Source organism: Antechinus flavipes, chromosome 6 (genome assembly GCF_016432865.1).
Source record: "Antechinus flavipes isolate AdamAnt ecotype Samford, QLD, Australia chromosome 6, AdamAnt_v2, whole genome shotgun sequence".
NCBI classification, from domain to species: domain Eukaryota; kingdom Metazoa; phylum Chordata; class Mammalia; order Dasyuromorphia; family Dasyuridae; genus Antechinus; species Antechinus flavipes.
Genome location: NC_067403.1, coordinates 3489966 through 3510385, shown reverse-complemented (window position 1 = coordinate 3510385; position 20420 = coordinate 3489966). Strand labels below are relative to the sequence as shown.

The following is a 20420-nucleotide window of genomic DNA, read 5'->3' as shown; positions in this document are numbered from 1 at the left end:
GGTACACCTTAGGGTTTGATTTATTGTTTGTAGTTGTCTAAACTTAATAAGAGTGATAGAGAAAATGTTAATAATACAAATTGAATTTATGTGTCATCCATCCATTTTTCAGTGAATTATTGGTTCAGCATTTACCAGTACATTCCTAGCTAGAAGCACCATTAAATACCATCTAATGTGTCTTTACAAATGAAGAATTGAAGGCTATTGAGGCAAAGTGACTTGCCAGGGCCAAACAGGAAGTACTCAGAAGAATAAATATTCAAACCTAGACTCTCTGACCCCAAATCCTATGTTCTGTCCATCACTCTGTACTTGCCTCTCTATAAAAAGACAGAAAAAGATCTTAGAATCTTGTAAACATTTCATCTCCACTATGTTCTCATCCTCTTGTTCTTTTTCCCTCTCTCCCTCTTCTTCTCTCCCCCTTTTCCTCTCTCTACTCTCTTACTCTCCCTCTGTCTCTGTCTCTCTATTTCTCTCTCCTCCCCATCTCACTATCTCTCTCTGTATCTCTCTCTCTCACTCTCCCTCTGTCTCTATCTGGCTATTTCCCTCTCCTCTCTCTCTATATATCTCTCTGTTTCCCTCCCCCCTCTTTCTCTTTCTCTCTCTCTGTTTCCCTCCCCCCTTTCTCTTTCTCTCTGTCTGTCTCTCTTACCCCTTCTATTCCTCCTTCTTTCTCAAGAGTATTACATATATTGAATTGCATACATATATGTATATATAAGCGTATATTAATGGACAATCTTTCAGAAAGAGCTTCATTTTCCTGAAACAAAAAGGACCACATACTCAGCTCAAACAATCTTTAACACCTTTGACTTTGCTCTAAGATCACAGGCCAAGATGGGGCTTCCTTTGGCTCAATAGAAGTCAAGAAGAGGAAGTGGAAGGTTTCTGCTGGTCAGCTCTCTGAGCTTGTGGCCGACTTCACAGGAAATCAGCCCCGAGCAGGGCTGCGAAGGTCTTCACCAAGGGCTTTTTCTCATTCTCTGGCACACATTTGAGGATGATCATCCAGGAACTACTGACTTCTGAAAGCTGGAAGTTCTGCATCCAGGTAAAGTTGAAAGATTTCTCCCAATTGTCCAGCCCTGAATGCCCAAGTCCAAGTGTCAGAGAGGGTATTTTCTATTAGATTCCACATACAAAAAGAGACCTTGCATAAAACATTTGAAAGCTCAAGAGCAAATCTACTTTTTAAACTCAATTTTAAAAGAATTCCTCTTTCTGCAAAAGGGGGGAAATCAATATAACTACTTGTAATTTATTGAAAAACTAGATCTTTTCAACAGTAACTTTTTTTTAGTAGATGGGCTAAGGTCTCTGGTTAATTTAAAGTAGATCGTGGCAATTTCTGCCTTTTTATGCTGCCTCTTTTTTTAAGATTGCCTGAAAAGAAAAGAGTGAGCCCTACATGGACAGTGCTCTGTGTTTTGAACTTAAAAAGAGTTAGATCTCAGAGCCTGGAGCATAATTGTATTTTTCTTTTTAAACTATCAGCTATCTCGGCATTAGTTTTTGTCATTTCTTAATATAACTCAATCTTTGCTAATCTTACATTGATTAACAATGGGACAACTAGGCATATTGGAGGAAGAAGTGTATAAAGACTCCTTCTATTTTCCTAAAAATAGTTTTAACACTGACATCGTCGATGGCCCCAGGCTAAGAGGTGAGCTGAACAGCAGATACCTTCCGCTGCCTCTTCTTGTCTCCTATTGAACCAAAGGAAGACCCATCTTGGGCTGTCATCTTAGAACAACGTCAAAGATCTTAGAAGCATTTGGATGGTTTAGTCCGACCGTTGTTTTAGCAAAAAGATGAAAGATGGCTAGGTTTTTGGTCCATAATATGCTAAAATGAATATGTGTGTATAATTATATGCATATATAATATATACATGTGTATATGTATGTCTACATAATTGTATGTATGTGTATATATAGAAATATATATATATATATATATATAATTTTATTTGTCTATTATCCTTTTGAGAGAGAGAGAAGGAAGTATGAAGAGAGGAGATAAGGAGAGGGAAGAAAGGAGGGAATTTTCTCTAAAATGGTAACTATATAAAATTGGAATAAGTTTCTTTAAGAGTTAATGAGCTCTATCTGATTGAAGGCCTCAAGCAAAAGCTGAAGGACTGCACGGGGCCTGGGTTCAAAACACTAGATTTGGGTCAGAAGACTAGGATTCAAATCCAACCCTGCCACTTGCTATTCATGTGATCTTCTTTCTCTAGGCATCATCTATCAAATGATGGGGCAGAGGGACTAGATCAGGGGTTCTTAAACTTTTGGGGCCATACTTTCCTTTGTCAGCCTCATAAATTCTATTAACCCATTTCACAATATTTTTTTTTTTTACTCATTAAAGAAAATAGTAATTTTTAGCTACAGTTTAGTGAAAATACAGATGTAGAGGTTTTGGTCTTATATCCAAATTCATGGATCGCCTCTGAAATCTATTCAGAAGACATCAGCTCAGGTTCTGAATGGCACTGGGGCAGTCACTGAAGCTCTCCGGGTCTAAGCTGCATTCCCCTTCTCAATGGGCTGTCATGAGAAATCTCCTTCTTAACCAATAAGCTCTTCATGACTGTGAGTTGCTGACTACCATACATTAATAAAGATTAATTTAAACATCTTTTTAAAAGAAGATAATCCCTCTGGAGAAGTGTTCCTGTACTGATCGAATGACATTTCCCTACTGGTCTCACTGAGCTGTTTGGAGGATCAAATGAGATAATCTATGTAAAGTACTTTGTAAACTCGACAGCATTTCACTGAAATGTCAGCTATCATTGTTTTTCCTCCTCTAAAGTCCTTCCGCCATGCTTCTTCCCAACCTAGAGGTGACCCTGGATTCTTCTAGGCTTTGACAGTGAAATATAAATGCAAACTCATCCCATCACGCTGCAGAAGCTTAAAGCTCAGGGCTAACAGCGAATTTGTATCTGTCCAAAATCGGACGGTAATAAGTTTAGAAAGGATGCTTTGGCTTTTGTTTTATTTTATCTCAATAGACTTTTTCTTCTGTATCGTTTGGTCAGTGAATAAAACTCATAAATCTTTCCATTTCATTATAGAGAGCTTGAGATTTGCATCCACACTATTAGAAGAAAGCAACATCATCATCATCACTGTCACCATCAATAATCACAACAAGGTATGTGTTCTTCAACGAATAGCTTGAGAGCAGAAAAGGATCTGAAAAATCATCTAGGCCCAACTCTTTTTTCACAGATAAAGAAATGTAAGGTCAAGAAATATAAAATTACTTGGACAGGGTAAAACAAATTATAAGTCTGTGCAGCAGCGTGAAATTGAGCCGGTCTTTTGTTGAGAAACAGCAGTTTCCACAGCATGTTTGGTACATACTGATTCTTTTTTTTTTAACTAGCCATAACATGAAATTTCCCATCTCATCAACTTCTTAGCCTCTGTTGTTTAAAAGGGTTAAGTCATTGACAAAGAGAGAGAAGAACCTGAAGGGAAATCAGTTCTGATTAGGAATCACAACAGACAGAAATAAAACACTGAACATATGGAGAGCTAACTACCTAGCCTTCTTTGTCTGGGAGTAAAAGAATGTGTCAGAATAAGCATCAACAATGTGTTCATGTTTTTTTCACCTTCTTTCTTTACTCTTTTTCTAAGCTTTTGTATTTTGTTCTGGACAGAGTACTTCCGAGACAATTGTCATGATTATTTTCTTATCGGTATTAACATATGCACATACTATTAAAAAGTTTCCAAGAATTTTCACGTGTATTATATAATCCGATCTTCATGATGCGCCTTGGTATTAGTCTCATTTTGCAGATACAGAAATCTAAGCCCCAAATGACACAGCTGATAGATCACAGAATCACAGAATTTTAAAATCTAGCACATAGAATGTTCCTGCTTAATGGGACTTAGAACATTAGCTAATAGAGTGAAAAGAGACTCTGAACATGGAAGATATAAAAAGAGAGTGTTAGGATCTTTAGGACGGAATATTGGAAATGGAATGGTCTCAGAGACAATGTCCTTATTTCACATGTAACCAAGGTGAAGAGAGGCGAATTATTCACAGAAGTTCTCGTGGAGTGTTAGGAGGGGAGCTTTCTGCCAAGACTGGGGCAACTGGGGCTCAAACCAGACCCTCTTACCTTTTCAACAAGCTGCAGTCTAGTCTTTGCACTTGCAGAAACACGGTCACAGCTTTGCTCTCACAATTGAACGTCTGAGATGGTTTGAGACTCCTCAGTGCACTGCAAATGATAACAAAATGTTTATGTGAGATTGGCTCATTGTTTTCAATAGCCCCAGTCATTTAAAATACCTCATTCTAAACTTTTATTGACTAGAAATGACCTTCCAGTGTCTTAGGCTGACGACGTGTGTGGTTGCTGGTTTTGCTGTTTTGTTTTCTCAGTAAAAGTGAATTGAATGATCCACGCCTAGCAGGGACGACTATATGTCTTCAGAGATCCAGGGCGTTCGTATAAAAGTGGTGTCCCCCTGATTTCTCTGACTTCTGAAGGCAGAAATTGGGCCAATGGGTATAAGGATTTAAGGCTGCATATTAAGGGGGCTTCCTACCAAAAAGGACTGCCCACTGGGCCATCAGGTTCCTCATCATTGGAGGAGAATCCAGTTCAAATTTTGAGGGGTTAGATGATCACTTGGAGCCAATGGACAGAAAGGGGCTAAGAGGTCCTCCAATTCTCCAATTTGAATATTCATCAACTTTATGGCCAGCAGTCCCAAGAAGCCGGTATTTTCACATTAGCCTTATTTATAATCACAATGTTGTCACTTGTGACACCATTGTCTTTCATGACACTCTTTTCTAAAAACTAAACAAAAAAAAAAAAAAGAATGAGGTGAGGAAGAAAATGACAGCTGTAGATGAGAGAGATAAAGGCAGAGAGGGAGGAAGAAGACAGATAAAAAGGCAAATACAATTTTAAAGAGGAGGCAGAGACTAAGACAGACAGAGAAAGAAAGGCATCCCTTCGGTGGCTGATTTATCAGTTCACTACTTTTTTTTTCTTCGATTGTTCTTTAATGCTAAGTATGGTGAGTGGCAATGGAATTATCAGACACAGATGACTCTCAAAAACCAAGCACACACACACATACACACACACACACACACACACACACACACACACATTAAAAACCCTACTAGAGGCACTGGAGGAGACAAATGTAGAAACTATTGATTAGATCAAGTCATTTGAGATTTTATTAGAGATCATTTACAATTTAAAAAGCGGCACAAAGGCACACTGCCCCAAGACCCTTGGTGGGAACAAGTCCTTAGCAAAGTCAGTTATAAAATCACCTACAAATGTTTCCTCTTTAATGGCAGAAAATCTAGGGATAGAGTATGCTTTGTTCTTTGGGGAAAAAAATCTATCCTAAGTATCCACTTCAAATCATTCCATTTATTGGAAAGCTAATAAGATTTAACGTCATATTTAATTAAATCGAGCTGATTTTCTTGAGTGCAGGGTGGAATTTTTTTTAATCTGCTCAGCCTATATCTCTTCCCCCATACACATATCTCTGAAATGTATTTCTCCCACTCTAAAAGAAAAAAAAGCAAAAGGGCCTTCTCTGAATCACCACCAAATAAACAGCTCTCCTGATCTGAGCAAAGTTGATTTCAACTTCTTGCTTACAGTAAAAAAGATGAGGTTTGGGGGGGCTGGTGGTTTTTTATTCCAACACATACATCATTTTGGACAGGGCTGAAATGATTCTGTGAAATCTGGAGAATCAAATGTGTTGTCCTTAGCAACAGTGAAATGTGTTGCATTTTAACTTGGCAAATAAGGAACAAAGAGTGCCCACAGAGGCCTACGCTGCCAGCCCTGCTAGACATCTTTGCCCCAGACCGCCATCTTTCTGTCCCCTGAATACCCCTTGTGGTTTTCTGCATCTTGACGTTTCCCTGGGCTGTTTCTTCCGCTGAATCCTGGCCGCTGCACCCCCTCTTTGCCTGGTGCATTTCCACCCAGCTTGAAGGTCATCTCCAATGTCACCCCAGGGCTCTCCCCTCAGAACCCGGTGCCTTCATTAGTGCAGCGATCATGCAGTTTGGGTGTTCCAGCTCTCCGTGCTGAGGCTTTAACCACACTCTGCTTTGGGAGAGGACCCTTTTGGGCATGACTTTCTCCTTCTAGACCCATGGCACTCTGCTTTGTAACTCTCAGGAATCCCTCCATATTCACCTGGAATATCTACAACCAAAGCGGCTGGGGCTCTGTCCTTGGAGGCACAAAGACCACTGGGCTCACATGTAATAATGGGAGCCACCAGGCGAGTCACTCACTTAGGAATCTCCATGAGATCATTAATGGCAGGAAAGAAGTCCCTGACCAGAGAGTTGCCGATATTCAGTAAAACCTATTGAAGGAGGGGTAGGATAAAGAAAGTAAAAACTGTTTGGAAAAAAAAGATCTACTCAGTTACTTCTTACTCTTCAAATGTAGAAACATAGTAGTCTGGATCTGGTGGGTTTTTTTAGTTAAATAATAATGATAATGCACTTAAGGAAACACCAAGAATGGCCAAATAGAAAAGGAAAAATCATTCAAGGAAGTAATACTGGCCAGGGAGGTGAGAATAGGGGTGGGGAATGGGGAATGGAATATATCCTATTCCCTTTCCTTCATCCTTGGAGCTTCTCATCTTTCTCCAAATCCTATCAGAAGAGAGACTTCTCTTGTCCTTTCCACATGACAGCTTTGCCCATTTCAATATAGTGTGGTTCCACATAAAAAATTAACTGGAAAAATTTTGAAAATAGAGTGCATGTAAAGGCAAGCAGATGACACAGAAGTTTAGAAATTCAGAAATGCATAAAATATGTGTGCGGTATTATTGTACAATGTCAACATATTTTATCTTTTTTTTTTTTTGTCTGAGGCAATTGGGGTAAAGTGACTTGCCCAGGGTCACACAGCCAGGAAGTGTTAAGTGTCTGAGGCCAGATTTGAACTCAGGTCCTCCTGACTTCAGGGCTGGTGCTCTATCCACTGCACCACCTAGCTGCTCTCCATAATTTATCTTTTAATATCTTTCAATACCATAATTATTCAGAATTCTCCAGTCCCAAGGAAGGACCAATTATTTTTAAATGACTTGTCCAGATTGCAGGGGTACCACAGCCCTCTACCAACTGTCTCTACAAACAATAAAGACAGAGGGTGCAGGGGGCAGAGCGTTGGACTTGGAATCAAAAAGATTTGAAATCAAATCCAGTCCCAGATATTTAGTAGCTGTGTGACCCTCAAGTTCCTTAATGTCTGTCCACACATACTTCCCCATCTGTAAAATGGGAATAATAATAATCCCCGCCTCTAGGACTGTTGTGAAAATCAAAGGAGATGATTTTTGTGAAATGTTCTGCAAATCTTACATAGATGCACTGCTATTATTGGGGCTTAGCACAGTGCTCTAAACACAGTAGGAATTCAATAAATGATCATTAGTTGAATCTGTTAAATTGCCATTCCATTCCCCATTCCCCACCCCTATTCTCACCTCCCTGGCCAGTATTACGTCCTTGAACGATTTTTCCTTTTCTATTTGGCCATTCTTGGTGTCTCCTTAATTGCATGATCATTATTATTTAATTAAAAAAACCACCAGATCCAGACTACTATATTTCTACATTTGAAGTAAGAAGTAACTGAGTAGATCTTTTTTTTTTTTTCCAAACAGTTTTTACTTTCCTTATCCTACCCCTCCTTCAAATACTCGGTTTTGATGAGTTTTTTCCTTCATGAAATATTCATTTAGGGTAAGGTTAAATCCAGAAGAAATATTTATGAAAAAAAAAATTGTACAGCACAAACCAGAAAAACAAAGGATTTCCCTGGATAATGAGCATTCTCCAGGATGGGGAGGAAGACTGATTTACAGGCTTGGGGGCTTTCACTTTTGTAAACTTTCTTCTGTATCATGTGGGTATTAATTATTTTTGGATTAAGTCTGGCACCCACACCTAATCTATTTCCAAATAGATGCTTGTACTTACAAACTCTGTGTGTGTGTGTGTGTGTGTGTGTGTGTGGTGTGGTGTGTGTGTGTGTGTGTGTGTGTGTGTGTGTGTGTGTGTGTGTTCCTGGGAGACTCAATAGCCAACTTACAAGGTATCCTGGCCCTACCATCCTGAACAGACATCTGTGTTTTCTGGGGAACATTAGGCACAATTTGGTTTATTTATTGTCTTTTTTCAGTTCATTTGGGGTGAAAACAGGCAAACAAAAGGAAAAAGAGGGAGGGCATCTTAGTGGGAGAAGTTATGAGTTTACTATTATATTAATAACCAATTATTAAATTAAAATCCAGCTTTTTCTCCTTTGTTATTTAAAAACTAGTCCTCACAAAAAATAAAAATTAAAACTACAAACCAGTGTCTGAAGGACGTGACTGATTGATGAGACGTCCCTAAGTCTTGGGGAACACGCTGTTCTTCCTTGGGCCAGATCCCACACAATTGGGAGATCATACTTCTGTTTAGAGTAGAGACAGAATCTAGGAGAGGCAAATTCTTACTCCCAAAGGAAATGAGTCCCTGTCCTTGTAGCCCTCCCTTATTAGAAATTAGAGTGATTCACTTCATGAAAAAGAAAATCAACTAGAATGCTCTGGATGGAGATGAAGTCCCCTGTCCAGATTGTTAGAGATAGCTAAGCCCCCAAATCAAGCCACATTCTCAGCTGGAGGGGCTGTAAAGACTTCCAGACCAGCTTCTTATTAAATTCCCACCAATTAGGGTTGATTTTCAGTTGTCAAGGGAATTCCCTTTCAAGGATTATTTAAAGCTTTCAGGCTCTCTCCTCTGTCTTCGGTTACTGAGAGAAACCACTGACCATCAATATATTAAGTATTAGCTAACTTAATTAATAAGTGAATCATTAACTACCCAGAAACTCTGTCTCTCAGGATTTTTTATTCAACACACTAGATAATTGAGATAATGGCAAAACAGCTGTTTCTCTCTCCTCATCATAAAACTGACACAGTGGATTGTCTAAGATCAAACTCATCTTTACCCAAGAAGCAGGGTCAAGTTAATTGGACCACACAGGATTATCATAATCTTGAGACACTAAAAATCTGAGAATGACATGAAAGCTTGGCTCAAACAAGAGATGGGCCCTGTTTTTGCCCCAAAGAAAACTCCTTAAAGTCTCTAGGGAAGCAAACTGAAAATCAGGGACATGCCAAAGGGATGGCTCATCTACCTCTCTATCTTTCAAAGTTGGTCTGCCTCACTCTCATGGGTCTTAAGTCAGTCTTCAAGAGAACCTAGAACTATGTGCCCTTCAAAAAAAGGAAAGAGCATCTCTCCTCTCCAAAACTGTTGTGCCAACAATGCCCTTCCTACAGAAATTCTCTCCACCAGTCAGGAAAGTTTTATGAAAAAATGCTCGGCTATAAACTCAGACTATGCTTGAAAAACTCAAAGATGATTGCTGCCTTATAATATACTTTTAACTCTGGCAGAGCTAGACCACTTTCATTTGTGGTTTTTTCATTAATTCTCTTGAAATTCTTGAATTCTTGACTTTTTGTTCTTCCAGATGAACTTTGTTATTACTGTGTCTAGACTTTTTTGGAAGTTTGATTGGCATGGAACTGAATAGGTAGATTAATTTAAGTAGTATTGACATTTTTATTACATTCACTCTTCCTACCCATAAGCACTTGATATTTTTCCAGTTGATTAGATCTGACACTGAAAAGTGTTTTGTAATTGTGTTCATATATTTTCTTACTCCCAAATATTTTATATTATCTACAGTTATTTAAAATGGAATTTCTCTTTGTATCTCTTGCTGCTGGACTTTGTGAGTGATATACAGAAATGCTGATGATTTATGTGGATTTGTTTTGTATCCTACAATTTAAAGTTGTGAATTGTTTCTAGTAGATTTTTAGTTGATTCTGTAGGATTCTCTAAGTATACCATCGTATCATCTAAATTTCTATCAAGGCTTTGTAAGGGTCAATGTTGAAAAAAGTATCCATGCATATGTTTTGAAAATAAAAAGCTTTAATAAAAAATAAAATTAGGAAAATAAATAATTTTTTTAAAAAAGAAAAATTCAGAGATATTTTAAAGATTGAGGATAACTGTCATCACTTTTAAAAGCCAGGCTTAAGGGAACACATACAATGTCTGGATCCAGTTCACTAAATGTGTTTCCAAATTACACTAAAATTGTACATAAGACAAAAATTGTCAGTGTAATGAGATACCCTTTCTGTTTTAGTTGATAGTCTAAAAAATGTGAATGTGAATGGAGTAGAAAATTTTCACCAATAAGTAAGATCTGTGAGATCATGTTCTCAGGTTTTAGAATGGCCATCCCTTCCCATCTTTCAAGAGGGCCATGGAGTATGCTTTTGCTTTTTTATTGTAGTTTTTTTTTTCATAGCACCAGCTTCTAGTTTTATTTATTAGGTAAATAGTTTTCTTTCAATTTTATTAATCTCTCTTTTGATTTTCAGAATTTCCAATCTGATGTTTGAGATTTTTTTAATTTGTTCTTTTTTGTGATTTATTTTTAGTTGCATGCCCAATTCATTGATCTGTCTTTCTTCTATTTTATTGACATACGCAATTAGAGATATAAAATTTCCCCTAAGTACTGCTTTGGCCACATCCCATAAATTTTGGTACATTGCCATTTCTTTAATGAAATTATCAATAGTTTGACACTTGTCTTTTTTAAGATGAGATTATTTAATTTCCAATTAATTTTAATCTCTTTCCATTGTTCATTGTTGAATGTAACTTTTATTGCATTGTGATCTAAACAGGATATGTTTACTATTTCTGCTTTTATGCATTTGGCTGTAAGGTTTTTGTACCGTAATACATAGTGAATTTTTGTATTTACTGCTGAGAAAAAGGTATATTCCTTTCTATTCCTATTTTTCTTCCTATTCTCCAGAGATGTGTCTTATTTAACTTTTCCAGAATTTTATTCACCTCCATAACTTCTTTCTTGATTATTTTTCTGAGTTCAATTTTAAGAGCAGAAAGTTAAGCTCTTTTACTAATATAGTTTTATTACCTGTCTTTCAGACATTATCTATTATTATCTAAATATCTACATATTTTGTAACATTCAACTTTTTCAAAACTTTAGATGCTATACCATTGGCTGTGTGTGTACATATTTAGTACTGATATGACTTCATTGTCTGTGGAACCTTTTAGTAAGATAGTTTCCTTTTTTTTCTCTTTGAATTAAATCTATTTTTGCTTTTGTTTTGTCTGAGATCATGATTACTACCCTGGCTTTCCTTGCTTCAGTTGAAACATAATAGATTCTGCTCTAGCCCTTTCCTTTTACCTTGTGGGTATCTCTCTGCTTCAAATGTGTTTCTTGTAAACAACATATTGTAGAATTCTTGGGGGGGTGTTAATTCATTCTGCTATCTGCTTCTGTTTTGTGGGTGAGTTCATCCCATTCATATTTATAGTTATGATAACTCTGTATTTCTCTTTACACAGTTATTTTTTTTGCTTGTTTATTCCTCCCCTTCTTACCCCTGTCCTTTCCCTTCTCACAAGTATTTTACTTCTGATCACTACCTTTTCCAATATACCTTCCCTTTTGTCAGTCCTCCATCCCCCTTCTATTATCCTCATTCTTTTTTATTCCTTATAGAGTAAGATAGATCCTTATATTCAACTAGTGTATATATTATTCCCTCTTTAAGATAATTCTGAAGAGAGTAAGTTTTCAGCTTTGCCTGTCATCTCACTGCCCCCACCCTCATCTACCCCTCTATTTTAATAATGTTTCATTCCTCTCTTATATGGGATAACTTACTCATTCAATCTTTCTCCCTCCTTCTTCAAGATTGATTTTCTTTTTCACCACTTTCTTTTGTTTTGGGGGCTATCTTCTTATCAAAATCATTTGATATCTATACCCTCTGTTTACAAAATTCCTAATTGTTCTTACAGTAATAAAGTTGCTGAGAGTTAGCAATATAATCTTGCCATAAAGAAAAATAAACAATTTAACCTTATTGAATATGTTTTCTCTTTCTTGTTTCCTTTTTATGTTACCCTTAAGTTTTGTTTGTGAAAGTCAAATTTTTTATTCAATTCTAGTCTTTTAATTAGAAATATTTGAAAATCTTCTATTTCATTAAACATCCTTTTTTTACTTGAAATATTATATACAATTTTGCTAGGTAGGTGATTCTTGGTTGTAATTCTAACCCCTTTACCTTCTGGTATAAGATATTCTAAGCCTTCCAGTCCTTTAATGTGGAAGCTATCGAATTCTGTATAATCCTGACTGTAGCTCCAATATATTTGAATTGTTTCTTTTGGGCTATTTTCTCTTGGATCTGTGAGCTCTGGAATTTGGCTATGATGCTCCTGGGAGTTTTCATTTGATGATCTCTTTGAAGTGGTGATGGATGAATTCTTTCAATTTCTATTTTGCCCTCTGGTTCAAATATATAAAGGCAGGTCTTTCTGATCATTTCTTGTAAGATGTTGTCTAAACTTATTCATTTCTTTCTTTTTTTCTTCCTTCTTTCCTTCTTTTCTTTTTTCCTTTTTTTTCTTTCTTTCATCATGGCTTTCAGGTAGTCCAATAATTCTTATGTTCTCTCTCCTGGATCTATATTCTAGAGCAATTGTTTTTCCAATGAGAAATTTTAAATTTTCTTCTATTTTTTTTACCTTTTTTTGATTTTGGTTTATCATATCTTGATGTCTCATAGAATCACTAGTTTCCACTTATTCAATTCTAATTTTTAAGGAATTGTTTTCCTCAGTGAACTTTTGTACTTCCTTTTCCATTTGGCCAATTCTATTTTTAGGAGGCTATTTTCCTAAGTTTTGATATATCTTTTCCAAAGGTATTGACTCTTTTTTGTGATTCTCTTGTGTTACTCTCATTTCTTTTCCCAATTTTTCACCTACTTCTCTAATTTGCTTTTTTTTTTAACCTTTTTAATGCTTTTCCAGGAATTCATTTTGGACCTCAGACCAAATTATATTTTCCTTGAGGTGTCACATGTAGTCACTTTGATACTATTGTTCTCTTCTAAATTTATGCCTTGAGCCTTCCTATCACCATAGTAACAGTCTATAGTTACTCTTTGTTGTTTCTTGTTCATTTTTTTCTGCCTTTTTTCTGTGACTTGATGCTTTTATGAGACTGTGGCTCTGGTCTTTCACTGTCCTAAATTTTTTTGTGCACTGGACTTCTGGGCCTTACTGTTGGCTCTCACAGGCTTACTTTCTCTAGAGGGTAGGCTTCTCTTCTGGCTTTTTTCTGGGATGGGGCTTCCCTGGTGGCCTCCCCTAGGTGTGGGGGTTAGCTAATGGCTTGTGCCAGGGACAGCACCTTGGTACTGGGTTGCTATGGAAACAGGATCTCTCTGCTGACAAGTCCCAGGAGTAAGGTCTTGCTCTTGGCCCACCTGCTGGTCAGCAATGGGGTCTGAACCTGGCTGGTGGCTTGTGCTGGGGGTGGGGTCGATGGTGGGCTTGCCGTGCTGCAGGGACTGCTGACTTGTCCAAGAGGCTACTGGTCTGTAACAGGATGTCTTTGCTGGTAGCTTGTCCTGGGCCTGTTCTTGGACCTCATTCCTCTCCCCACCCCAGTGAGACAGAAATTTTCTGCTGGCGGCTCAGCTGCCTCCCTGCTCCTAGACCAGTTCTGAGGTGGCTTCCTAGATGTTTGGGAAGACGTCAGAAGGCTCCTTCCTCATCTTAGCACCAGAAATCCCTAGTTTTTACTTTTCAAGCTCAAGTAAATGAAATTGCATTTACTTCTGAAATTTTACCAGAGAATTTTGGGACCCATTTTTTATGATATTAAAGAAATATTAGGAACATCACAAATCTAGGGCAAGAAATACCTGCTGTTTAAGGGACCTTGGGAGTCACCTAGTCAATTATTCACAAGCTACCCAGTGAGCTGGCACCGGCATGGCACCATCCATTGAAAGCCAGCCTTGGAGCAGGAAGTCCTGGGTTCTGCTTCCGAACTCTAGTTATGTGACTATGGGCAAGACACTTGACCGTTGGGTGTCTGAGGCACTTCTCTTAAGGCTACAAGTTACAGGAGATGTGGCAAAGGGATTTTCTATGCTCCAAGAACTGCCAGAACTTGTCTCCTCCCAATGAAATCACTATTCACAGACCCGGACTGAGGTAAAAACATGGACTAATAAATATCTACATCCTCTAGCACAGATGCTGTCACTTTCCATGACTCAGAGGACAGGGATTGGAAACCAGGTAGAGGGAGGGAACCAATGTTTTAGTTAATAAGTTTTAAAATGATGAACTTTTGTTTAATACAAGATTTGTAGTCCTCTAAAACATGGCCTTTTGAGGTTGTGGTTTCACATATAATCCCTCTTTTTTGGTTCTACTTTGTACATGGAAATATGCTTTCAGTAGGGAGAAAACACTTGGAAAAAATAGGATTTTTTAAATGTATTTCCCAGTTGGAAACCACCGCTCTCCTCATTTTATAGAACTAGAAAGCCAAGGAAAACCCAAAGTGTAACTAGGACACAAATCTGTATTTGGGTTCAGAGAGCCCTGAGTTCAAAACAAGCTCAGATGCTTGCTAGCTGTGTGACCGTAAGAAAACAAATTAATTTCTCTGAGCCTCAATCAGAGTTGTTATCCTTTATAAAGATATTTTGTTCATTTACATGGAGAATGGATTGGAGGGAAAGAAGTCAGATGTAGAGAAGAGAGTTCTGAGACTGTTGTTGTAGTCCCGGAAGAGACGGTGAAGCCCTATACTGAATAAGAACAAGGATAAAGAGAAAGGCACAAAGATCTTAGAGAAATGAAACCAACGGTTTTGATGTGGGGAGCAAGGGGAAAGGAAGTGCGAAGCATCCCTGCAAGGTGACAGACTCAGGTAGCCAGAGGGGTGGCGATGCTCTCCGCAGAGGGAGAGGAGTTTGAAAGGGAAGCTGGTTTAGGAAGAAAGGTATTCTTTAGGACATTTTGAGTTTGAGAGGCCTAGGGCTGGAGGCCAGCTGGATGGCACAGTGGATAGAGTGCCCAGCCTAGAGTTGGGACATCCTCCTGGGTTCAAATATGGGCTCAGATACTCAGACAGCTGTGTGACCCTGGGCAAGTCACTTCCAGTGTTTTCCTCAGTTTACCCATCTATAAAATGAGCTGGAAAAATAAATGATGGATCACTGCAGTATCTCTGCCAAGAAAATCCCAAATGGGGCATGGAGAGTTCTACTCAACTGAAAAATGACTCAACAACAACAGGGGGTATCAAGACAGAGCAGCTCCAGGGAAGCCAGGAGGAAAGGGAGCAACAACATTCAAAGCTACCATCAGCTTAGTCTAAGGCAATGAAAACTGGGGAGAGGGCCATCAAGAAAAGGAATCGATGATCTTGGAGCAATCAGATTCAGTCAGTGCTGGGGTCAGAAGCCAGCCTGAAAGGGTTGGAAAGACAGTGGAAATGGAAGGGGTGAACACAACTGATTGTTTCTAGTCATTTGGCAATGGAAGGAGAGCTAGAGGACAATAAATTGAGAGGAAGCAGAATAAAGAAGGGTTTTTTTTAAATATGAGGAACCCAGAATGTATTAATAAGGAAAGGGAGAGAGACTGAAAATAAAAGAAAGTGGGAATGATCCAGTGGCACAGTTCTAGAGGGGAGAGGAGAGATTGAAACCCACGGCAGAAGTGGAGGACCTGGCCTGGGCAAGAAGCAGGGCCCCCCTCTTCCTCAGAGATGGGAACAAAAAGGAAAAAAAACAGGGAGCATGTGGAGCCATATTAAGGTTTGGAGCAGAAGAGGAGAAATTCTCAGCAGATGGCCTCTGAGTTCTCAGACAGCAAGGACATCTGCTGAAAGCAAGAGGAGCTTGGGAGCTGGAAGAAAAAAGAGAAAGTCTGCAATGGCACTAAGGCCAGAGCCATGGGATCCCTGGAGAGAGAGTAATGACCTTGGTGCACACAAGTCAGGAGCCCGGCACACTATAACAGGCCCAATCAGCCCAGCGGAGTGACTTACTCCACCTTCCGATCCATCTAACCAATGTATCGTACAATCTAGATCTCGCCATCTTGTCTCCAAGGCTGGCCATCGATTGTCCAGCTGAGTCCACACCATTATCCTGGGCTACAAGGCCAGTGACCCCCACCAAAGACAGAAGCGTGCTCTTGTAGCGGTTTGGGGGGGGAGGTACTTAAATTATCTCTTATTGTTTCTAATCAGTTATTTCATAACAGACTCTACTGGTGTGTGTATGTTATTCTTATCTTTAAAAATGGTTGTTCTGGTTTAACTTTTCCTCTAACTGCCCATGGGACATTAGATGAGCCAAATCCTGTCTTGGGGTGATAATTTTCTTATTTGAAAAATAGAGGCTGAGTAGAAATGACAGATAAGCCCCATATTATGAAAGCAGCTCGCAACTCAGAAACGGGTCTAGATAAATCAGCCTCATGGGATGTAAAAATGACCTTTGCCTCCTTGCTCTGTGACCCTAATGAAGCTAACTTCCCTTAAAGACTTTGGATGTGGAGCTTGAGCCGTCTCCTCGAGCTTTTGGACTTTTTCCTCCAAATGAAGTTAACTGGCTCCTCCAGTTAGGGAGCTGGGACCTCAGTCTCCTCAGCACTTTTTTTAACAATTGAATGAATGAGAAGGTGCAAAGGGCAGATAACAAAGGGAGACATTATTCCCCCAATCCTGGAATCAGACAACAAGCAAAGTTGCCATCTCATAGTCTCTTGGGCCAATAATACAGGGCATTCTGTAAGTACTCAGAAGGTATAGGCTCAGAATAAGGGAAGCTGGGTAATGCAGTGGAGAGTGTCCAGTTTAGAGTAGGGAAGACTCATGTTCTTGAATTCAAATCTGGCCTTAGATAATTCCTAGCCGTCTGACCCTAAGCAAGTCACTTCACACTGTTTGCCTCGTCTTCTCATCTGTAAAATGAGTTGGAGAAGGAACTAGCCAACCACTCCAGCATCCCAAATGGAGTCACGAAGAATCAGACATGACCGAAAAATGGCTGAACACGAGACCAGGAAGACAAGAGGATCGTTCAGGAGAGGAGAGAAGCAGATGGAAAGTCAGGGCCTGAGTTTGGGATAAAAAGCATAACCATCTGCAAGACAGAAACCCATCCCTGTGGCTATAAAAACAATTGTCAGGCAAAGCTACGGAATCTGAATTTCATCAGCAGGTTCTGACCTGGATTTCATCAGCACGAAGCTTTGTAGCCATCGAGTCCAGAGATCCGATTTGAAAATGAGGGAATGACTGAAACCTTCATTAAGCTTTGACACTGGGCAAGCACTCCCACTTTGGACCTCATTTTACTTCTCTGTATGATGAGTGACTGGACTATGAGTTCCAAGATTCCTTCTAACTTGAATATTCTCCATTCCATGTCTCCCTCCTCCCCACAATTGGCTTCCCCAAACTTTGACTCCAAGTCCAGTGTTTTCCCATTATCCCATTCACACATCATGATTTTTCCATCCAACACTGACCAGGCCTCAGCCTTTCCCCTAAGTACATTGACCTAGGAGGGCGGCACCACTTCTCCATCCAACACAATTGGTCTCTTTTCCCCCTGCGTTACTTCTGTGCTTCGGCAGTTTCCCCTTCCCCATGGGTTTTTTTAATTGTATCGGTCCTTCTTTCACGTTATTCATTTTCTATCTTGATACATTCTTATTACCTTTGGCACAGGAGAGGAGCCGAGTGATTTTTCTCTCACCGACGGGCTCCTTCACAACTTTCCATCCCCCCAAACTGAGTGAAATGTCCCCAGCTGCTCACGGACATTCACTTTATGGAAGGCCAGTTTTGATCATTCTCTCTTATTCACTGCCCAATTTACCCTTTGTAAAAATGCAAAAATATAGAAAAGTGGAGAAAACCATCAATTGTTTCTGAGTACAAGGAAAGGCTATTCCCTGTTGAGGCCATATTCCTGGTAGCCCAAAACTTTAAATACCCCAATTCCTCTCTGAAACAGAAGTCATTTTATTAATTCTTAATGTTCAGTGATATTGGTCACGTCCAATTCTCCAAGACCCCATCTGAGGTTTTCTTGGCAAAGACACTGGAGGAGTTTGACACTTCCTTCTCGAGCTCATTTTACAGATGAGAAAAATGAGGCAGTCAGGGTGAAGTGACTTGCCCAGAGCCACACAGCTTGGAAATATCTGAGACCAGATCTGAGCTCAGGAAGATGACTGTTACCTGTAAGATAAAAATGCAGACCCTCTGCTGCCACCCAAGGCTTCCTGCCGCCTGACTCCAACCAACCTTCTGAACTTGGGTTCACCGTCTTTGTCACAGGGCTAAACTGCACTCCTCCTTACCTCTGGACCCCGTCTATGGTTCTTCCCCCTCCCTGCCTTGCTGGTCCTGTGCTTTCTCTCCAACATCACCTGTAACCACATCCTCCATGAAGCCTGCCCTGTTGCCCATCCAAAATAACCCCCCAGGGAGTTCTAAGAGCACTCTCTCTCAGGCCAAACCATGCATCAAATGCCAGCTATAAAATGAGCCAGAGAAGGCACTGACCAACCATTCCAGGATCCCTGCCAAGAAAACCCCAAGTGGGGTCACAGCCGAACAACAGCTGCGCCTTCAGCCCCCAACAAGTTAATTCATTACCTGCTAGGGTTAGATCTAACCGACCCTGACCCTGAACCTGACTAAAGCTCGCTCCACTCTACCCACTTCCCCCAACAAGTCACTATCTCTGTCTAGCAATAATTTCCTCCTGGACATGGAGGTGGGAGGAATTAGGGCCTGCTCTAGATCCTGGTATCTCATGGGGGGAAATCACCCCAAGCTGAGCAAGGAGCAGAGCTGCGCTCTGAAAGCCAAGGCCCAACTCTGGCTGTCGCTCAGAAGGCTTTGCGGATTTTTCTAAGCAGGCAATCCCTGATCCGATCGGTTCCCAGTGCCCGGGGGGAGCCCACAATTGCACACAGGGGAAAACCAGACTGCATGTGTGTTTGTGAAGTCCCCGAGGCAGGCCACATCAACTCTGACAGAAAGAGGCCAGCCTAAGAAAGTCGCCCGTGCTCTCTGAATGAGCCAATTAGGGGCCTGATTGATGACCCCTTCATCATTGACGGCCCCTCTCCTGCTCTGTTCCTTTGGAACGGAAAGCAAGGGGGACGATTAAGGAAGGATTCGAATGCACTTTCCAATGGGCTTTACCAGTTTCCTCTTCTTTCTCAGGCACTTCTGAAGATTTGTGGACTCCGATTCAATTCTCTGGCCCCTGGGACTATGAACAGGCAGTAAGTATGCTCCGTTTCCCGCCTGGGTAGATAGCGAATGCACACACGGCCCGGGATGGATGCGCCGCTTGGATGGTGACTGGGAAGGGCAAGTGCTGGCCCTCGAGCACAAGCAGGGGCCTCCTGGGGAGGAAGTGGTCCGTGAAGCCCTTTCAGAGAAGAGCCCGAGGTTATCGGTCTCCGAAAGGCTGAAAGACGCGGCCACCTTACTCTGCCCCGGTTTGGGGACGGGAAGAGGAGGCGGCAAGGAGCACGCCACAAACCATACTCTCGGCTGGTTTGTTCATAACGGGGCAGCAGAAGTCCAAGGGGACGAGTGTTTTAGGACCAGAGCTAGAAGGGCCGTCATGAAGCACTTGGTTCGGCTCCCTTGCCCTGTGATGGAACAGTGACAAAACTAGGGTCTGACAGGCAGGCCTTCTTCCAGGTGCCTAGTGGGGGACTCTCTGGTCTTGTGGAAATTCAGAGGTTGAAGCCTTTCTTTAACTTTATATTTGTGCAAATCTTTTCTTTAAGGAATGATTCTCCTTGCTTTTGTTATGGAGCTATAAAACATGAAGATGGGAGAAAGGAAGGGGAAGGGGGAGGGGAAGGGGATGATTCTTAGAGAAGATGAAGAAATGGGCTTCCAGCTGCAAAAATCAAAGATGAAGGGAGGAAGGAGGGAGTCTGTAGGGATACAGAGTGGACACTTCCCCTCCCAACCCAATTAGGGAAATAGGTAGGGCTCCCTCATAGATGGTCTCCTCACATAAACTGTCCCAAGTGATAGGAATCATGTCTCAGAAGCTGGGGGGAGGGGGAAAGGGGGTTAGGTGGCTCTGTGGGAGTCTCATAGGAAGAATGGAGCAGTTAGGTTTGGTCCCAAGTCTCAATTCCAGGGCCATCCATTCTTTATTTATGAAACTCAGAATAGTTTAGTCCTTCATAGTTGGTATTGGAACAATGTTGCTGTTATTGTATACGGTGTTCTCTGGGTTCTGCTCCTCATACTCTGCTGTAACTCCAGTTTTTTATTTTTTATTTTATTTATGAAGCTCAGAATAGCTTAGTCCTTCATGGTTGGTATTGGAACAATGTTG

At 40.4% G+C, this 20420-nt stretch overlaps 1 long non-coding RNA gene across 1 annotated transcript; it reads left to right on the top strand.

Annotated features, from left to right (window-relative positions):
- The first annotated feature begins 843 nt into the window (after positions 1-843).
- On the top strand, positions 844-20027 carry LOC127540627 (uncharacterized). Its single transcript, XR_007948252.1, has 3 exons — positions 844-1063; positions 3101-3180; positions 19277-20027. It is a non-coding gene; the product is annotated as an uncharacterized LOC127540627 (long non-coding RNA).
- The last annotated feature ends 393 nt before the right edge of the window (positions 20028-20420 follow it).